General features: G+C 36.2%; 1 protein-coding gene and 1 pseudogene across 4 annotated transcripts in view; one reads left to right on the top strand and one right to left on the bottom strand.

Moving 5' to 3' along the window:
- The window catches only part of CHD7 (chromodomain helicase DNA binding protein 7), a 245,671-nt gene that overhangs the window by 21,595 nt on the left and 203,602 nt on the right, over positions 1-20,474 (top strand). The gene's annotated exons all lie outside the window — the stretch shown is intronic.
- On the bottom strand, positions 7,854-8,186 carry LOC110221399 (cyclin-dependent kinases regulatory subunit 1 pseudogene; annotated as a pseudogene).

The raw sequence follows: 20,474 nt of genomic DNA, 5'->3' as shown, positions 1-20,474 counted from the left end.
TCATAGTTCTGCCTTCTGGGGCTAAGCAGATAGCAGTGTGCTGTGGTATAAGGAGTGATGAACCTGGGATCAAGAAGATCTAGGTTCAAATCCTATTTTAGCTACTTACTAGCTATGTGACTAGGAGCAAGTCATTAACTTCTCTGTGCCTTATTTTCTTTAAATATGAGCAGGTTGGACTTGATAGTTTCTAAGTTTCCTTCTAGCTTGATTTATATTGTCTTTCAACTATTTGAAAATAGCTATTATGTTCTTCCTAAGTTTCTTCTTCACCAGGCAAAAGATATTTAAGTCCTTTAAACAATATTTATATGGAATGATTTAAAGATGAATAAAACTTAATAAATCACCTTTCATCTTAATTATGTCCTTTCTAAAATGTGGTACTCAGAATTGAGTACAATGGTTCAGATATAGTCTGACCCAGGAAGATTTAGCAGGCCCCCCCCCCTTCATTATGGCCATTATATTTCTATTAATTCATTTCAGTTTAGCAAACAATTATTAATACAATCTAAGATCATGCTTACTTTTTTTTTTGTCTGCCCCATCACATTGTTGAGTTATATTGAACTTGTAATCCACTAAAACTCTTCAGTCTTTTTGCATACAGATTGTTATCTGGTCATAACTTCCTGCCTTGTATAGGCGCACGTACACACACACACGTATATGTATGTGTGTATATATATATACATATATATACATATATATATATACATATATATATTTACAAATCTAAGTACAGAATACATATATGTATATAAATTTACATAGATATATGCATATTTATTATATATGTATATATTATGTATTATATATGTGTATATATATTTACAAATCTAAGTACAGAATTTTAGATGAATTTTTGTGTAAGGTAGTCCTATAGATTTGTCCTATTTCTGCTAGTCAAGATTTCTTTGGATCCTGATTCTGTCACTATATATGTTATTTCTTTTCCAGATTAATTTCATCTGCAAATTTAATAAACCTTCCATCTAAGCCTTCATCCGAATTACTGATTTAAATTGTCAACAGAGCAGAACCAAGGGCATATTTTAATAGTCCTCTTGATCAGCACTTTTGGAGTATGGTCATTCAGTTAGTTCTAAATTTGGTCAACTGTATTGTTGCCTAGGCCACAGCTTTTTGTCTTGTCCAAAAGGATATCATAAGAGACTTTGTTATATCTGTTGTTGAAATTTGGGTATGTTGCAACTATACCATTCTTCTCATATACCAGATTAGTGACTTTGTCAGAAACAAGCATTGAGTTTATTTACTTCGCTATGATTTTTTCTTAACTAACTTATGTTGGATAATAGTGAGCATCACTTCCAAGTGCTTAAAAGCCATTACTTCTATTTTTAAAAACATTTTTATTAATATATTTAGAATATAATTATTTTTTATAACTTTGTACTTGACAAATATCAATTTCTGTATGTAAAAAAAAAATAGAAAGAGATTTGCATATGAAACTGTGAATCTCTTAAACTTGCCTTTTTCCAAGTGATTTTCCTAAAGTACTCTCTACATGTTCAATCCTTTTACCCATCCCTTACTCAATAATTTACAGTGACTCCCTATTTTGCCTCTGGGATCAAGCACAGAATGCTCTCTTTAGCATTCAAAATCCTTCATAACTGATCTTCCTCCTATCTTTCCAGTCTTCTTATACCTTATCCCGCACCATGTACTCTTTGATTAAGTGACAGTGGGCTCATGGCTGTTCCACAGAAAAGACAGTCCATGTCTTGACTTTAGGCATTTTCTCTGGTTGTCCCTCATTCCTGGAATAGTCTCCCTCCCCAAGTCTGTCTCCTCACTTGCCAGTCTTCCTTTTTTTTGCTTTTTAGAGAGGCAATCAGGGTTAAGTAACTTGCCCAGGGTCACATAGCTAGTAAGTGTCAAGTGTCTGAGGCCAGATTTGAACTCAGGTCCTCCTAACTCCAAGACCAGAGCTCTATCCACTGTGCCACTTAGCTGCACCTGCTGGTCTTCCTTTAAGTCCCAACTAAAATTCCATTTAGGGCCTTCCCTTCATTATTTCCTATTTATCTTATATATAGCTTGCTTTGTATTTTTTTTGCTTTTTGTCTACCCCATTAGATCATAAGTTTCTTGAAGGCATCTTCTTGTCTCTTTCTGTATCCCTGGTGTTTAACACAGTGCCTGGTACATAGTAGGCGCTTAATAAATATTTGTTGATTAACTCTCCAGTCTGTATTTCCAGAGCTCCAATCCCTCATCACCGTCTATGTTGTAATCATTCAATGGATACTTTAAAGATATCTCAAATTGAACATACCCAGAACTGACTCATTATCTTTTATGCACAAGCTACCCTTCAGAATTTCCCTATTTCTGTCAAGGGCCACAAAATCTTGTCACTCAGGTTCACAATTTCACTGTCATCCTTGAGTCTTCACTGTCACTCACCCCACATATCTGGTCATTTGCTAATTCTTATTATTTCTATATCCACAACATTTCTCACATCTGTGTCTATTTGTTTACTCAAAAGTTCAGCCATCATTCTATGTCAGACCCTCATCACCTCTCACCTGGACTATTTGCAATTTCGATAACCTTCTAATTGGTCTCCTTGCCACAAGTCTTTCCCCTCTTCAACCCTTCCTTCGTAGAGCTGAAAAACTGACTTTCCTAAAGCCTAAAACTGACCATGTTATTTCCCTAATCAGTCTTCAGTATCTTCCTATTTCTTCCAGGATCAAATGTAAGCCCTTTTGTTTTTGATATTTAAAGTCTTTCCAACCTAGTCTTACCCTAACTTTTTAACCTTATTGTACATTACTCCCCCTCATACACTGTAGTCCAACCAAACTGGATTTCTTGATATTTTCCTCATAAATAACACTACATCTCCTATCTCCTGCCTCTTGCCTTTATATTAGCTAGCCCCTATGCCTGAAATGCAACCCACTCTCCACTTCTTTCTCTCAGAAGCCTTAGTTTCTTTCAAGGCTCAGCTTAAGCACCATCTTTTACATGATGCCTTTCCTGATCAAAACTCTGCCCCTTCGCGTCCAGTCCTGAACTGCTAGTGCCTTCCCTTAAAAAACAGCACGCGCTGTGTACATACTTTCTGTTCTGATTAGACTTTAAGTTCCTTGAGGGTAAGCACAATTTTCACTTTTATCTTTGTCTTTGCCACCAGAATAGTGTTTGGCACATGGGAGGTAATTCATGAATGCCTTTGATTGAGTGTTGTAACAAAAGAAAAGAATATGAAAGTTTCAAAGTATTGAGACAATTATATAAATTGATGAAGAATGAAGTAAACAGAACCAAAACATGACTACAATGTAAATAGAGCAACAAAAAAAAAAGAATGCTGTGTAACTATAATGACTAAGTTTAGCACCAATAGAGTTGGGAAAATGTATCATCTTCCCTTTTTTGCAGAGGTGTGCAGTTATGGGTATGGAATAGTGCATATACTGTCAGGAAACAACTAATGTCCTTATTTGAACTGCATCTCTCTTGTTTTAATTTTTTGTTACAAATGAAGGTTCATTGGGTAGGAAAGAGGTAAAAAACATATTCCAAAAAGGAGGTGATCTTTTAAAAGTTATCAATAAAATATTATGGCCAATGTGTGGATTTATGTTGCTTCATTATGCTTATTTGTCACAAGGGAGAGTTTTTAATTAGTTAAATTAATTTTTTAATTTGAGTGGGATAAGGGGGAATAGTAATAGCAATAAAAGTAATAGTAATTATAATAATAAAAAAGATATAAAAAAGAAGATACGGAATTTTAAAAATATGTAGAGAACAAAAGGAAATTCAGAGGGAGGTAATCAGGACTTCTTTAAAACAAACATGTTGAGGGGCAGCTAGGTGGCATGGTGGATAGAGCACCGGCCCTGAAGTCAGGAGTACCTGAGTTCAAATCCGGCCTCAGACCAAACACTTGACACACTTACTAGCTGTGTGACCCTGGGCAAATTACTTAACCCCAATTGCCTAAAAAAAAAAAAACCAAAAAAAATGTTGAATTTATAATATGCTTTAATCAATAAACATTCATTAAGCACCTACTATGTGCCAGGCAGTGTGCAAAGTGCTAGGTATATGAAAAGAGGTAAAAGATAGTATCTGCTCCCAAAAAGCTCACAATCATGGTGGAGACAATAAATAAACATATACAAAGCAAGCTATATATAGGATAAATAGGCAGTAATAGAAGGAAGGCACTAGAATTAAAGAGGGATTGGGAAAGTTTCCTGTAAAAGATGGGATTTTAAGTTGGGATTTAAAGGAAGTCAGACAAATCAGGGAGTCACTGGAGTTTTTTGAGTTAGGAGGATGACATGATCCGGCCTGCACTTTAGGAAAATCACGTTGAATGGAAGATGGATAAAGACTTGAGGCAGGCAGATCCATGAGCAGGTTAATACAGTAGTCTAGATGTGAGATGATGAGAACCTACACCAGAGTGGTGGTAGTGTCAGAGGAGAGAGGGGGGCGTATTCAAGAGATTTTTCAAATTGATAGGCCTTGGCCCCACATATTGGATAAGGGGAGTGGGAGATACTGAGGAGTCAAAAAAGACCTGTAGTTTTTAAGTCTGAAAGACTAGGAGGGTGCTGGTGCCTTATACAATAATAGGGAGGGAAGGAGGGGTAAGGGGGAAAAATAATCAGTTTGGTTTTAGACTTGTTGAGTTTAAGTTACCTACTGCACATTCAGTTTGAGTTGCCTGAGAGGAAGTTGGAGATGCAAGACTGGAGATCAACAGTGAGTTTGAGGTAGGATAGGTACATGTGAGAATTATCAGCATAGAGATAGTAATTAAACCATGGGAGTTGTTGAGATCACCAAATGAAGTAATATAGAGGGAGAAGATAGGAGGGCCCAGGACAGAACCCTGAGGAACACCTGTGGTTAGGGGGCAGCAGTGGATGGTAATAATTAAATTACTATAAGCTGATGAAATCACTGAGTAGAGAGAGAAGAGGGCCCAGGACAGACACTCACAGTTTGCTGCTGTATTGTGTGTGATGATCTACAAAGAAGACTGTGAAAGAGTGGTTAAACTGGTAGAAGGAGAATTTGTTTAGTCAGTCCCAAATCAATAGCATTCTACTTAATTTCTGATTCTCTGCTGCTTTAACAAGTGCTGTTATAGATATTTTGGTGTGTACGGGTTCTTTCTATCTTTGAGATTCTTGGAGTATATGCCTAACAGTGATATCTCTGGGTCAAAGAGTATGGACATTTTAGTCACATTATCATGATTCTAAATTGCTTTCCAGAATGACTGGCCCAATTCACAGCTCCACCAACTTGCCAGTTTTGTAATACCCTCCATCATGGCCTCTTTCTTTTACCATCTTCATCAGTTTGATGCAGGGCTCTATTTTGATTTTCATTTCTTTTATTAGAATCATAGATCTAGAACTTGTAGGGACCTCAGAGGCCATCCAGCTCAATCACTTTGTACATATGAGGAACAAAGCACCTGGGAGAATAAATCAATTGTCCAGTGTCATATAGATAGTCAGAGTCTGAAGCAGGATTTGAACCCTGGCTGTCTGACTTTAGAGCCAGTGTTCCTCTTATTTAGTTATGGTACCTCATATTGGTAATTTGAAGCAGTCTTTCATATGGTTGTCACTAGTTCTCAGTTCTTTTTAGAGTTGTTTATTCAGACCACCTAGCCAGTGAGCAGTAAGCCATCACCTGTATAAGGCATCTTAGAACTCTGCCAGTCATTTACTCCAGGCTCACTCACCCATTACAAATCAGTTCAACTTTTGACCATGTCCAGTGCTGAATGGCTTCTGTAGGTCTCCACAATTTTTTGATGTTGGCTAGTAGCAATCCACCAGTTGCAACTGTCATTTCTTTCACTCTCTTGGTTTGTAGTTCATTTCATCCTGCTTACTTAAACTCATTGAGGGCAGATAGGTACTCTCTTGCCATATTTTCACTTTTCTCAAGTTTTTTTCATGTTAACCATTTTTGGTTTACTTTTCTTAGTTTCCTTGTAGAAGCTTTTCCTTCAGAGTAGAGAAAACTGGAGATAGATATAAACTTCTCTTTGTTGTCTATTATTGTGTTCCCATTCAGTCCTAGTAGCAATTTTATTTCCTTTTTCAATGTTGTTTTTTTAAAAAGTCATAATTGCTTGTCTTGGTATTAAGTGAAAGCCTGAACTCATCATTTGTTTCAGCCTTTCTGATATAATTCTTACCACACTGACACTCTTCTGTTCTTCATATATCTATCTTTGCATCTGTCTTCTGTTCTTGTCTTTTAAAAATCTTATTTGTTTGATGTGTGCCATCAGTTTCTTTTAGAAAACCATCATGTTTCTTTGTCATTGCGATCATTTGTTTGTGTCTCTCATAATATGACTTAAATATTTTAGAAACTTACTCTGTAAGATTTTTACCATGAGATTTTACTTTGTCTGAGCTCTTTGAAATAAACCTTTCCAAATTCTAACCTGTATATCAGACTAGCTGCCATTCCCTTTTTTTATCTATTACAGATACTAAGATAGCTTAGTATTCTAACACTTCCTCTCAAAGTTCTGGTCATTTCTCCTTTAGTAATCAGTTCTTTTTTATTGGTCAAAATCAGATTAGATTAGAGGCAGGGAAAACTGGAGATAGGCTGCCAACGTAGCAATCCAACCATTAAGTGATGATGTTATGGACTAGGGCATTGGTGGTAGAAATGGAATAAGAGCTACAAAACCTAAAGGGATTTAAAAAGATAAATGGTAGGATTTGGTGACATATATAAGGGATGCAAGAGACTGATAAATCAAAGATGACTCTAAAGTTTGTTAGCCAGGGAGATCATAAAAATTTTAATTAATTACAAAGTTTCTCTTTAGAAGGAACATATATAAGTATATGTGTGTATGTATATATTCATTTTTTTCTTTGAAAATATATTTCTATTAATGCCATTTGTTCTTATATCACTAACATTTTCCCATGTAGCTCTCCCCTACCTCGTCCTCGCCAGCCTTCTTTCGTAACAAAGATTTAAAAAGTAAGAAACCATGATTCAACAAAACCAACCAGTACATTGAAAAAGTCTGACATCCACAATATTCCACACCTATAGCCCCCACCTCTGCAAAAAATGAAAGGTGATGCAAAAAAAAAATCTATTTTGAATTTAGACTTCAATCTGTATACAAGTTTAGAAACATTTGACCCATATATACAGGTCAAACCCCGAATCATAGATTCATTACAAAAGAAATAGAGTGACTTTTAGGTCATGAAAAAGAGGACTATTTCCTTTTGAAATGATAATACTTTATGGTAAACAGAATTAATTTACTAAAATCAGAATCTTAAAAATTAATCCTTTTGACCTCCCATCTTCAAATGTGTTTAGATTATACCACATATCTACTTTGCTACTTTTTTTAATTTACAAAAAAAAGGGATTTAAACAGAATAAACATTTCTTGAATAAAATGGAAAGTTTCCAACAAATGAATATATAAATATATTGTTACCTCACACATAGCTTGGCAGGGGGAAAAAAGACAAATGGCAGCCATTATACAAACCCCACAACTAAGCTGTGATGAGTCTTCAGTCATGCTTTGTCTATCTACTCAATGTGTTCAGCTTGATACAGGGCTTGCCATGGCTTTTGGAAGCAAAGCTCAACTAAAGTTACAGCCATCAAAGCACCCAATGGGGTGGTGGTGATGGTGGTGGCAGCGGCAGATTTGCTTAAGAAACAGAAACCAGCACTTTCAAAGAGTGTATTAAGCATTCCTTAAATATCGCAAGTGAGAAACAAGAAGGCAACACTATTAGTAAAAAGATGTTAGCAGTTAAGAATAGCTATGTACAGCTTGGAGCAGAAGTGGCACGCTCTTTCATAGGCTTTTTGGGCAGTGGCCAGTGGAACAGCAAGATGCGAGGCTGTGGTTCATAGATTATGTAATGGACCCATCCGTGACTCTTCTGGCCACTAAGATTCCTCCACTAAGACTCAGACAAGAAATGGGTCTTAGGGACCAGTTTGGCTATGTCCTTGGGCAACATGATGTGTTGGTACTAGAACTCCTCATCTTCTTATTTGTCCAAATGGTAAATGTGTTTGTGTGACACGTCTGCTTTTCCTTGAGGACTGCAACCCTGCACTGCCAACTGCCTAACCATATCTACCCACATGCCTAGTTTAGTGTTAATAAATAAACTAATGCTAGTTTAGTATTAAATTCAGGAACAATATACATTGGAATTAGATTATCAAAACCAGAGTCGCAGACTTATAATTTGATTTAACATTTGAAATATCCTAGAAAATATTCCATGATATAAGGTTAGTCCAGGTAAATTTCCCCTGTCATTATGACCTGATATAAAGTATTGCCACCATGAAATTCCCTTTTACTTCTTAGAATATAAAGTACAATGATATATGTAATATATAGAGATGTAGATAGATATGTATGTGCATTTACACATATACATACATACATATACATACAGATACAGTCATCCCTTCCACATTGTCGGGGTTGGGGGTATGGTACTCACATGATCTGGAAAATCTGCATTGAATTTTTTGGCCGTCCATACCACAGAAGTCTGAATTATTATGATATTAAAAGATAGAATATGTTGATGTCAAACAATACTGTACATATATGCATTTTTGAGTTTCTAAACTTTTTCTTTGTCATCTGTTGGCCTTTGTGTGTCATCTGCAGTTTTTGCAAAACTCCAAGAAATTCCTGTTTAATTTCTTATGCCAACCCATGATATGGTGAAACTGTGATAGGGAAAGTCATGATGTGGAAGGGATAACTGTATTGCTGTATTTTGAAACAAACCTAGTAATCTCTTAACGTTATTGAGTCCTATATGAAAAAAAAACTGCTAGGTACTATGGGTGGAAGAAAGTTCTATGAGGAAATCAAAGTTAAGAAAAGACTAGAAGGATTTGTTGTATCTCAAAACCCTAATGGAAATGCTTTATTTTGAATTCTTTCTGAAATGGTTTATTATTAATTTTTGGCATACTTTTAACTTTGGAGTATTTTTTCTTTTTACAGTTTTTACATATTCTTAAATGTTTATACGGACTTATTATTCTCAACCTGGAGAGTTTGGAAAGAACACTGTATTTGAAATCAGAAAGACCATGGTTTAAACCATGGATTTGCTGCTTATTGTCTGTATCACCTTGGACAAGTCACTCTTTACCTCAGTGCTTCAGTTTCCTTATATGGAAAATGAAGAGGCTGTACTGGACGGCTTTGAAGGTCTCTTTTAGTTGTAAATCTGTCATTTTATTCCTAATTTGGTATTATGTAATTCATTTTGTTGTACAAATAAGTTTGAATACAAATGACCAGTTTGTAGTTTCTGAATCATGTGAAGGAAGACTAGTTTAAAAAAGGTCTTCAGAGGTGAATTCTGAATTTGTTTAGTATTAACTGCACATTTAACACTCAAATTTCAGCATATCCATTGTATTGTTTCTGTAATCTTGTCTAGTTGCTTAAATATGTTAGCATGATATTCACATTTGGGAGGTGAGGGAGATTCTTTAGCTTGGGTTAAAAGTCTTTTTTTTTTGTTAGGCAGTGGGGTTAAGTGACTTGCCCAGGGTCACACAGCTATTTAGTGTTATGTGTCTGAGGCCAGATTTGAACCCAGGTCCTCCTGAATCCAGGGCCAGTGCTCTATCCACTGAGCCACCTAGCTGCCCCCTGGGTTAAAAGTCTTAGGATTGGTGTAAGTTGATGTAGGTTAGTAGAAAGAAGTTAACACCTGGAACGCATTCATTATGGAATAATCTTTTCTTGTAGAAAGAAAGCTTATTTGAGAGCAGCTGCTTTGGGGCTGTTCTGTTCTTGTAACGGTGCTTAACCTGAGGATCACATCATTTAAGTGACAGTATCACAGTTCAGATGAATTATTTCAGAGCTTCTAAATCTGCACAAAGACATATGACCTTTTTCTGGCATAGTCTCGTGCAAAGAACTCTGGTTCTGGAATGAAAGAGCTTAGGTTGAAACCCCACCTCTGTTACTTACTATTTATGTGACTTTGGGCAAGACACTTGACCTTCTTAGGCCTCAACTTCCTCATCTGTAAAATGAGTGGCTTGGATTAAATAGCCTCTGAGTTCCCTTAGACTTTGAGATCTGTGATCCTATCTGTTATTGTATCACCATGAAGATCAAATCTGTCCTGACATTCAGAAACGGGAGTAGCAGAGGGCTTTGAAGATTTCTTAAGATCAAGATTTCTCTTGATCATTATCTCCTTAAAGTAGTCTATTTCAATTTGGAATTCTAATTGTCACAAAATGTTTTACTTACATCAAACTTATGTCTGCCTTTTTGAAACTTTTACCCTCCCACTCTTCCTAGGACCAAGGGATCCTTGGTCCTAAGGAACTCTGAGACCAAGCAGAAGAAGTGAGTTCCCTCTCCCACTTGATACCTCTTCAGATGCTTGAAAGATAGCTTTTATGTTCACTCTAAATTTTTACTTCTCCAGAGTAGACATCCATCTTTCCTTCAGTAGCCTTTCATGGCCTGATATTGAGGCCCTTCACCATCCTGATCACCTTCCTTTGCAATGCTCTCCAGTTTTATCAGTTTCCTTCTAAAATGTGACACTTTGAAATGAGGATAAATACTGCAGATGTGGTCTGACCAGGGCCAGTACAGTGGGACCTGTCACCTTCTTAGTCCCAGATTTCTCACCTTACCACTCTTTTCACCTGATTTTCTCAAAGGTTTCAGATAATTTCTTCACAGAATCCAGTGGCTTTTTCTTCTTGACCTCTCTGCAGTTTTTGATACTATTGACCAAAGTTCCTCAGGGAATTTTAATACTGCTCTCTACTGATTCTTTTTCCTCTTTCAACACTGCTTAGCTTCTCTTGATGGGTCTTCTTCTAGCTCCTGACCCATAAGTTTCAGTAATTTTCAAGGCCCTATTCTTCTTTCTGTTTTCTTGGTGACCTTACTCACTGTCATGAATTCATTTATTATCTCTAATGTCTTTCAAAAATTTGAACAATAGTCTTCTCTACAACACATCTCCTATTCTGGCCTTATTTTTTTTTCCTGATCTTCAGTGCCACATTTCCAATTGTTAGCTGAAAATCTGAAATTTTGTGATTCTGTGAATACATCCCTTTCTCTATACTCATGACTTCTTCCCTAGTTTAGGCCCTTATAACCTATGCCTTGGAATTATAAAACAGCTTCCTCTTGGTCTCTCTGCCTTCTAGCCTGTTTCTTCTTTAATTTGTCCTCCCAAATAAGGTTTCTAAAACACTAGTCTGACTATCTTATTCTTCTGATTAAAAATCCTCAATGGCTCTTTGTTATCTCTAGGATAAAATATAGACCTACCATAGCATTCAAAACCTCCTACAATCTGACCCACTTTTCTTGCCTTATTTCATTACTTGTGGAAACCATGCTCTATGTTCTGTCCAAAGTGGACCAACCTTCTGTCTCCCACCTCCACGTATTCACATTAATCATTCCCCCATGCCTGGAATTCATTCCTTTTGTTCTCTGTCTTTCAAAAAATTGTTCCCCTTCAATTCAGGTGCCCTTTCTCTGTCAAATTTTAACCTCTTCCTAAGGTTGCTAATGTTCTCTGCCCCTTCAAGTGATCTTTGATTATATGACTTGTTTCAGATTTCCACTAATAATACATATAGTGCATTAAATGTAAACTTATAGACCAAATAAATCAACATGATGTTCCTGAAGGATAGCAGCATTCATATACTGTGAGTAGCCTTATTTGTTCCTCTCCTGCTTGGCAAGTACTTCTCAGGGCCATGAAACGTCACACTCTCTGGAGTCGTCTTTCTGTGGGTGACTATTATTCCTTTGTCCTCATTGTATTCTCTGTGCAGATACAAGAAAGAGATTCTTCAGAAATGGTCCCAGCATTTTAATTACCCTTAAATAATATTCAAAATGTATCATTAAAGATGAATCCTATAAAAATGCAAAAAAAAAATCTGCCAAGTTCACACAGTTCTAGAATCTGAGACTTGAAGAGTTCCCCAAGCCCTGTTACCCAAATCATACCTGAAAAGAAATCTCCATATATAATAACAGAGATGATGAGTAGTTAATCCAACATTTGCTTGGATAGCTGTAGGAGGGAGTAACTCTCATCTCCCAAGATACTTCCTTTTGCTTAGGGACAGCTCTGATTGTTAAGAGTTTTCTTTATGACAAATCTAATTTACCTCTCTGTGACTTCCATACATTGTTCCTAATCTTGCCCTCTGGATCTGAACAGATGCCCTATCTTTCTATATAGTGTTCTTTATTTCTTGATAAAGAAAATATAATAGTGTAAAGTTTAAAGTCATGTCTTACCCAATAATCTTCTAGTCAGAGCTGTGTAGATCATAAGTACAGATAGGAAATAATGTTCAGATTTATATAACTTCAACTTCCCTCCTCTCCCCCCCTTAAACAGAATGCTGAGGGAAATATTGTGTAATTTCAAAGAACATCTGTAAGAGGAAAGGTGAAAAATATGACTGATGTAGAATCATGGAATCTGAGGTGGAAGGATTCTTAGAAGCCAGATAGTTGAATACATACCGAACAAGAATCATATCTGTAATATTTCAAGCAGTGATCCAGATTTTATTTGAATACCCTAAATGATGGGGAAACCACCAACTCCTGTTCTCTGTTCTGAAGTACAGGATCTGGAGAATTGTGTTCAGTTCTGTATGTTCCATTTTAGTTAGGACATTGATAAGCTGTAGAGCAATAAATGCAAATAAGTAAATTGAAGGACCTTGAATTAATGACATATGAGTATCAGTTGAAGGAACTTAGGTTATTTAACCAGGAAGAAACACAGTCTTTGATGGGGAGTGACATGATTGCTACCAAATCAAAAAAAAAAGTTTAGACTTGCGTTCAGCACTAAAGCAAAGACTTAGGAGCAGTGTATGGAAATTACAAAGAGGTAGATTTAGTCTTGATAGCCAGGGAAACTTCTTATTAGAGCTGTCCAAAAGTGAAAGGGGCTTTTTCTGGAGATGGTTAGTTGATCTTCCTTGGAATTATTTAAACAGAGGTTGCGTGATCACTTCTCGGGTATATTTCCTTTTGGATGTTAGTTGAATTATAGAGGTCCCTTCCAACTCTAAATTCTGTGATTCCTGAGGTAGCACTTTGGAGTAGCTCAGCAGTTGTTTCTTATTTGCCCAGAAACCCTGAGGGGTCTTCCACTCCCAGAGTGTTTTTATTTATTTATTTATTTTGACTAAGTAAAAGAGGCCATTTTTTGTCTCATTTCTTACCCAGCCTTAATCACTGAATGAGTCTTGCCTCAGTCAAACTGAGACCTGGGAAAGACCCTATCTTAAAAAGGCCAAGGATTCCCACTGCATCCGGGACTATTTTGCCACTGGACACAAATGGCTCCAGAGGAAAAAGTGAGGCTGGTGACTTTGTGCAGCCCTCCCTCACTTAAATCCAATTCGCTTGCAAGTCATGGTGTCACCTTCTTGGTTCTCTTTGAGAATGAAAGACAAACAACAACTGTTAGCAAGTTTTTTCCTTCTATCCATCCTGAGTCCTAAGGTTGTCTACATCTTCTACATTGTTTTGACTTTTGGGATGAAGCAGTAAATCTCTCTTTGATGTGACAGCCCTTCAGAAATTTGAAGGCTGCAATCATGTTTCCCCTAAGACTTTCTTTTTCTAAGATAAACATCTCCAATTCTTTAACCAATTGTGATATCACGGATCTTGGGAAATTTTGTACCTTCCTGTTGCTAGTATTGTCTTGGCCAGAATTAAAAAAAAAAGTATCGCAACTTTGCCAAGTAGAGTTAACTATGTTCTTTTGAAATTATAATGATGATTCAGACTACAGTGGAAGCATGACTAGTATGATTTTCATAGCATTTGGCTGCTTCTAGTTCATTCTCCCCATGCCTTAAATTAAGAGAACCTACATGTCCATGAAAGCTTCTCTTCCTCTTGACTTATTTTAAAACTATCACTATTCTCCCAGTCACCTGTTCTGGAAACTTTGGAAGTATCTTTGATTCTTTATGCCTCCTTCCTACATATTCCGTTATGCTAGTCAAAATCTACTTATACTTCTGTAATCTTTCTTTTATCTGCTGTCTCCTTTGCATTCCCACTACCAACATCTTAATTTAGGCCTTTTTTTTTTTACCTCTTGCCTAGACTATTGTTAATAACTGAATTCTCTGCCTATAGTTTTCTCCTTCTGCCATTGTGTCCTATACTTAGCTGCCAGCTTAATCTGAGAAATTCATATTATAGGATGTCACAATTGACACATCTTGGTATCTAGTCTAATCCCCTTTTATAGATAAGGAAACTAAGGCTGAGGTAGGTGAGGTGATTGGTTCATGATAACTGAGACTGAAAGTGTAGCTGAGTCTTGAATCCAGGTTGACTACCAGTGTAATACTCTTTCCACTAAATCAAGCTGCATCTTGCTAGTGAAGAGCTCTCCTAAAGAAAACACATTTAAAAACAAAAAACAAAAACAACCAACTTTAACAGACTCCAAAGTCCTTATCCTGAAATTTATGACCCCTCTCCACCCATTCTCCTTTCTATGTTTTACACTCTAGCCAATTTTGCCATTCTTTACAGTCATTGTACCTCCATGCCTTTGCTTTTACTGTCCCCCATGCTTGAAAAGCCCCACCTATTTTTGTCATCAAAGTAATTACATTTACATAGCACTTTAAGGTTTACTAAGCACTTTCCTTAGCATAACCCTGTGAAATTGATAGTATGAGTATTAGCTTCCTCATTTAATTTAATTTTTGATTTTGGACAAACACCCTAACCATGAGCATTTCTAAAAGGAAGACCTAAAAAGGACTGTATACAGAACCACAAATCTCCTTTATATGTAACTTGTATTTGCTTTGTTAAAGTTCTAATGCTGTTTTGCTTATCAGCTTCCTCCTGAAGTGCTTTCTGTTCTTCTGTCCCATTTTAAAAAAATGCTTCATTGATGTACTCTTCTTTTCTGGAATTGCTTTCTCTAGTTCCATTACCCCCACTCCCCTAACAAAACAAAACAAAACAAAAAAAACCCCTCCCTTGTAACAAATTGTCATAAGTTGAGCAAAACAAATCCGTACATTGTACATGTCTGAAAACGTATGTCTCAATCTGTACTTCTAGTCATAACCTATTTGTTAAGAAATGTCTGTGATGGGTTGTGTGATTCTTCACTAGTCCTCTGGAGTCATGTTTGGTCATTGCATCCATTGGAATTTTTAAATATTTTAAAGTTGTTTTCTTTACAATATTGCAGTCATTGTGTAAGTTGAAGCTCACTTTATTTTGTGTCAGTTCATTGAGATCTTCCCAATTCCTTTTGAAACTGTCCATTTGATCATTTCTTATGGCACTGTAATAATATTCCATTATATACATAGAGCATAATTTGTTCAACCACTCTCCCTTTGATGGGCACAACCTCTGTTCTCCCCCTCTTAGTTTCTGGTTCTTTTAACAAAAAGTATGAATACTTTTAAACATATGGGTCTTTTCCCTCTATCATTTATTTCTTTGTGGTATGTGCCTGAACTTCCCAGAAGTCTCTGCACTGTCATCTCTACTTGAGCCATTATCTCCGTCTCTTCCCCACTAGAAAATTTACCTTGGAGTCTTCTAGGATCCAGGCCTCCTCAACCTTTCTTGGCCATTTCTGTGCTATACTGCATCCATTTACTCTTCTCCCATTCCAGATCTCTTTTAAATATTAGTTTCTCCCATTAGAATGTTGTAAGAATCTCAAGGGTAGGGTCAGTCTGCCTTGCTTGTATTTATACTTAGAAGGCTTAGTACAATGTCTGGCACATAGTAAGTGCTCAATAAATATTCTCTTTATCAGCCACTCTGTCTGTCTCTCTGTCTCTCTGTCTCTGTCTCTCTCTGTCTCTGTGTCTCTGTCTCTCTCTCTCTCTCTCTCTCTCTCTCTCTCTCTCTCTCTCTCTCTCTCATCTTCCTTGTAGAGGCAAAGGGTATTGTGCATAGTTGAGTACATTTTTGGTATAGGTGCAAATTGCTTTCCAGAATGGATGGAGCATTTCGCAGCCTCTCCAACAAATCATCATTTTCCTCTTCTGTCATCTTTGCCAGTCTGTTGGATGTAAGATAGACCCTCAGAATTATGTTTTAATTTAAATTTCTCTTATTAGTGTTCTGGAACTTTTATATATGGCTGTTGATAGCTTGCTTTTCTTCTTTTGAGAATTGCCTGTTCATATGTTTTGTTCTATGCATTCTTATTTTACAAATGAGAAATAGAGAAATAATGTAACTTGCTCAGTGCCACACAGTTACTAAGTACTAAAAGTGGGGACTCAAATCCAGTCCTCCTGACTCAGAATCAGAGAATCAAGAAACCTTAGAGGCCTCATAGTGTAATTCAGTCCTAAAAAAGAACCAACCTTACAACATGCCTAATAGTTTTTCTAGGCTTTGCTTGAAGATCTTTCATAAGGAGAACCTGTTGCTTCCCTAATTAACTCGTTCAACTTTTGGTTGCCTTTATTAGGAAGCTTTTTCTGTGTATTGATTCTAAATTTGCCTTTTCACAACTTCACAGAATCAAGACCCTTCTTGATTCCAGCTTGAAACCAGCTCTTTCTGTACTATGCTGAAATCTTATACATTCTTAAAGTTCTGTTTCCAGTGCTGTTTTTTCCATGAAGTTGTATTCTCCTCTTCATGAGTATAAATTCTTGAGGCCAGAGACTGTTGTTTTTAATCATTGTATCCCTCTTGCATGTTATAGATGCTTAAAAAATGTCCACAGAATTGAAATTCTTTCAAGCCACATCCCAACCGTCCTCCATGCTAGCCACCAAATGGAAGTGGTTTTTCTCTCTGTATGTTTTCCTAGTACTTTGTTCATTTTTTTGGGTACTTTCTGCATTCTATCTTTAATTAAAATACTAATAATAATATTTCCCATCCTACATTATAAATGCACTGAAGGCAGAGACTTTCTCATCTTCATCTGTCCTTTTAGAACCAGTGGCACAACCTTGCATGTCATAGATACATGACACATTTTTGAATGAGAGTCCATACACTGAAATAGCCAGTCCAGGATTATGATCCTGTAAGTAGTTAGCAGCATGGCATAGTGGCAAAAAATGCTGGATTAGGGAGTTAGAAAACTTGAGTTTGCATACCTGTTCTGCTGTTATCTGTGACTTTGGACAAGTCACTTTACCTCCACATCATCTCTAGGGCACTTTGAGAATTTATATTGATTCATCAATTAGAGTAGTTTGATTTTGCTCTATACTGTGCACAAATTGGGTTATAGATTATGGATCTTTTGTGAGTTTTACATTGTGATGACATTGCAAATATGTCTAGAGAATTCAGAGACTACGCATTAATTTATACCATGTAAAAACTGTATGCATCCCAAATTTATTATCAGTGCAAAATTAAGAGGTTACTACTTTTGACTTGATATAAAATGATGATATATCAAATTATAAGAGAAATAGATAACTTTAAAAATGTATCAAGAAAGTAAGCTTTGGTGTTAATGATTTATTGAATTTTGAACCATTCTAGAGATCATGTGAACAATTTATAATCTAAATCTGCTCTTGACATAATTTACAGGCCAGTTTCATCATTGCCACTTATGTGCAGTTTATATAATATGGTAGAACAGTCTAATTGGGATACAGAGTACCTAAATTCATTATGTGTCATATTTATTATAATTTGTATTGCACTGGCACAAGAATACTGAAGCAAATACTATATAATGAGTAGCATAGTGAGATGAAGGAACTTAAGAAGGAATTTACTAAGAAGTAAAGTTATCAGTCAATCAGCTAGCATTTGTTAAGCTTCTACTATGTGCCAGACACTGTGCTAAGCACTACGGGTACGAAGAAAGGGGAAAGATGACACTTAGTTTGTGAACTAGGGTGACTGGGAGCAGTCCTTTACAACAGTTAGGATGTGGATGAGTGGGAAGGAAGATAATGAGTTCAGTTTTGGGCATGTTGAGTTTAAAATGTCTGTGGAATGCTTAGTTGGCAGTTGGAGATGCAGGGCTGAAGGTTGAAAGAGAGTTTGCGGCTGGACAAATAGATCCTAGAGACATTTGCACTGAGATGACAATTAATGTAATGGGAGCTGATGAAATTACCAAGTGAAATTGTAAAGATGGAGAAAAGTAGGAGCAAGTGAAATATATTTTGATGTAATACATATGTAGATGTATATAAGTTACAGATCATCTTATTTTGTAGCAAGTAATAGTCTGGATTAAATACTCCTCTCCCTCCCCCAACTCCAAGACATTCCATTAATAATATCTACCATTGTCCTAAGCTCTTTAACTTCAATTATCTTTGAATCTTTCTTTGTCTTCATACCATCACCTCAAACATCTGATCAGTTGCCAAACTTAGAATGGAAAGGGAACTTAGACCCTTCACAATGTTTCTCACATTAGGCTTTTCTACTCCCACTGTAATAGCTTTAGTTCAAGTCTTTATTGTTTCTTCTCTAGACTATTGAAATAACTCTTCCTTGGTCTTTCCATATTTGTCTTTTTCCCTTTAATTGATCTTCCCCAGCTATGCCCGAGTAATCTTCCTAATGTACCATTCTGATTATGTTCCTGTTCTACTTAAAAACCTTGAATAGCCTGCCAAGTGCAATACAGATCTATCACTTTAGCATTCAAAGCATGCATCTTCATCATCATCATCATCATCATCTATAACTTATAGTGCTTTAAGGTTTGCAAAACCCTTGACACTTTGATTCCACAATAACTTTATGAGTTAAGTCTTATAAGCATCATTATTTTCATTTTACATATGAGAATATTGCAGCTGGGAGAAGGTAAATGATAATATTATATAGCTGGTAAATGTTGGAGGTGGAATTTGAACCTCATCTTATCTACTTATTTCAAATGTAGCATTATTTTCACTTACTTCAAGTCTACCATTTTCCTTTTCTACCTGAACAGCCTATCTCATACTCTTCTTCAGATTTTCTACCTGCCAGCCAAATGGCACACCCATTCCCATCCTGCCCTTCTGTTTCTGTACTATGGTTCATGTCACCTCATCACTGTTTAAGGAAGTCCCTTTCTTCAAAGCCAACTCAGAAGCCATTTTCTCTATGAAGCTTTCTTTTCCTTCTGTTGTTGAAAGTGTTCTTCCCTCTCAAATTTCTCTTCCTTTATACCTGGCCTCACTCTTTTGTGCTCATCTTACTCTCTCTGGTATCAATTATTTGTATTTTTCTCTCCCACTATTATAGAGAAAGTTTCTTGAAAGTAGGGCCTGTGCCATATACATTCACTTTGTATCCTGACCTAGCATGGTTCCTTGTACATACATAGTAGTTACATAATTACTTGTTGAATTCAGTTGAAAGTTGGATTATGTAAGGCTTATGAAGCCTAACTTGTAGGACAGTTCTATAGGAAATAACTTTATTTTCTGTTAATAATTGCTATTGTGAATATGGAAGACAATACAAGTTATACACCCAGACACTGGCATTTATGAGTGGAACAGGTCTTTTGCTTTCCTAATTAAATTTTAATCCCTTGAAGGTAAATGGGTCCCCCAAAAATTTTTTTCAAATAATTGTATTTGGGATTTTGTTTGGGTAAAATTTTCTGTGACTTTTCAAAAATTCAAGGTATCCCAAAAGTCCTAGTGCAGTTTAAAGCTTTTAATAGCTTAATATACAGAATATACAGAAAGATAGTATTAAAGCTGTAAACTGCATGAAAACTTTTGGGACACCCTGTATAGATAAGGACCTTATGAAAATCAAGGTCAGTATGGTAATGTTTTTATGTATCTACATAATAGGTGTAACTTTGAATTGAAACACTGACTTGATTTCTCTTGAATGTGCCCTTTTTTGTTATGTAATATACTCCTCAATATCATATGCATTCTTTGAATCTGTTTAATCACCAGTAAAGATTCCTATTTTAAGTGCAAATTTTATTTGGTGAGGTCAATGTGGATAAGAAAAAAGACATCATTGGGTTTGAAATATAATTAGGTTAGATTAGATTAGGCAACAGATTCAACTAAACCCATGGAACAGATTGACCAGAATGTGATATGTACCTTCCTAGGAGATTTTATTTCTTGAATGACACTTTCCTGGTCCCTCTCTCTTACTCCCTAAAATTTCCCTAAGAGATTGAGATCAGATCCTTAATGTGATGATTCAATGAGTTAGTCTGGTGTAGTGAATAAGATACTAGACTTAAAGTCAGGGAGACCTAGATTCAAATTCTGCCTTCTACCTCTAAACATATGATCCTATTTCTTTGCTAAATTTCCTTGAAGCTCAGTGCAATGTCCTTTATTTTATTTTATTTTATTTTTGGAGGCAGTTGGGGTTAAGTGGCTTGCCT

The sequence above is a fragment of the Phascolarctos cinereus genome, unplaced genomic scaffold, assembly GCF_003287225.1.
Source record: "Phascolarctos cinereus isolate Bilbo 61053 unplaced genomic scaffold, phaCin_HiC Scaffold_4;HRSCAF=312, whole genome shotgun sequence".
NCBI classification, from domain to species: Eukaryota; Metazoa; Chordata; class Mammalia; order Diprotodontia; family Phascolarctidae; genus Phascolarctos; species Phascolarctos cinereus.
The sequence above is the reverse complement of the archived record's forward strand: the minus strand, read 5'-3'. Positions and strand labels throughout refer to the sequence as shown.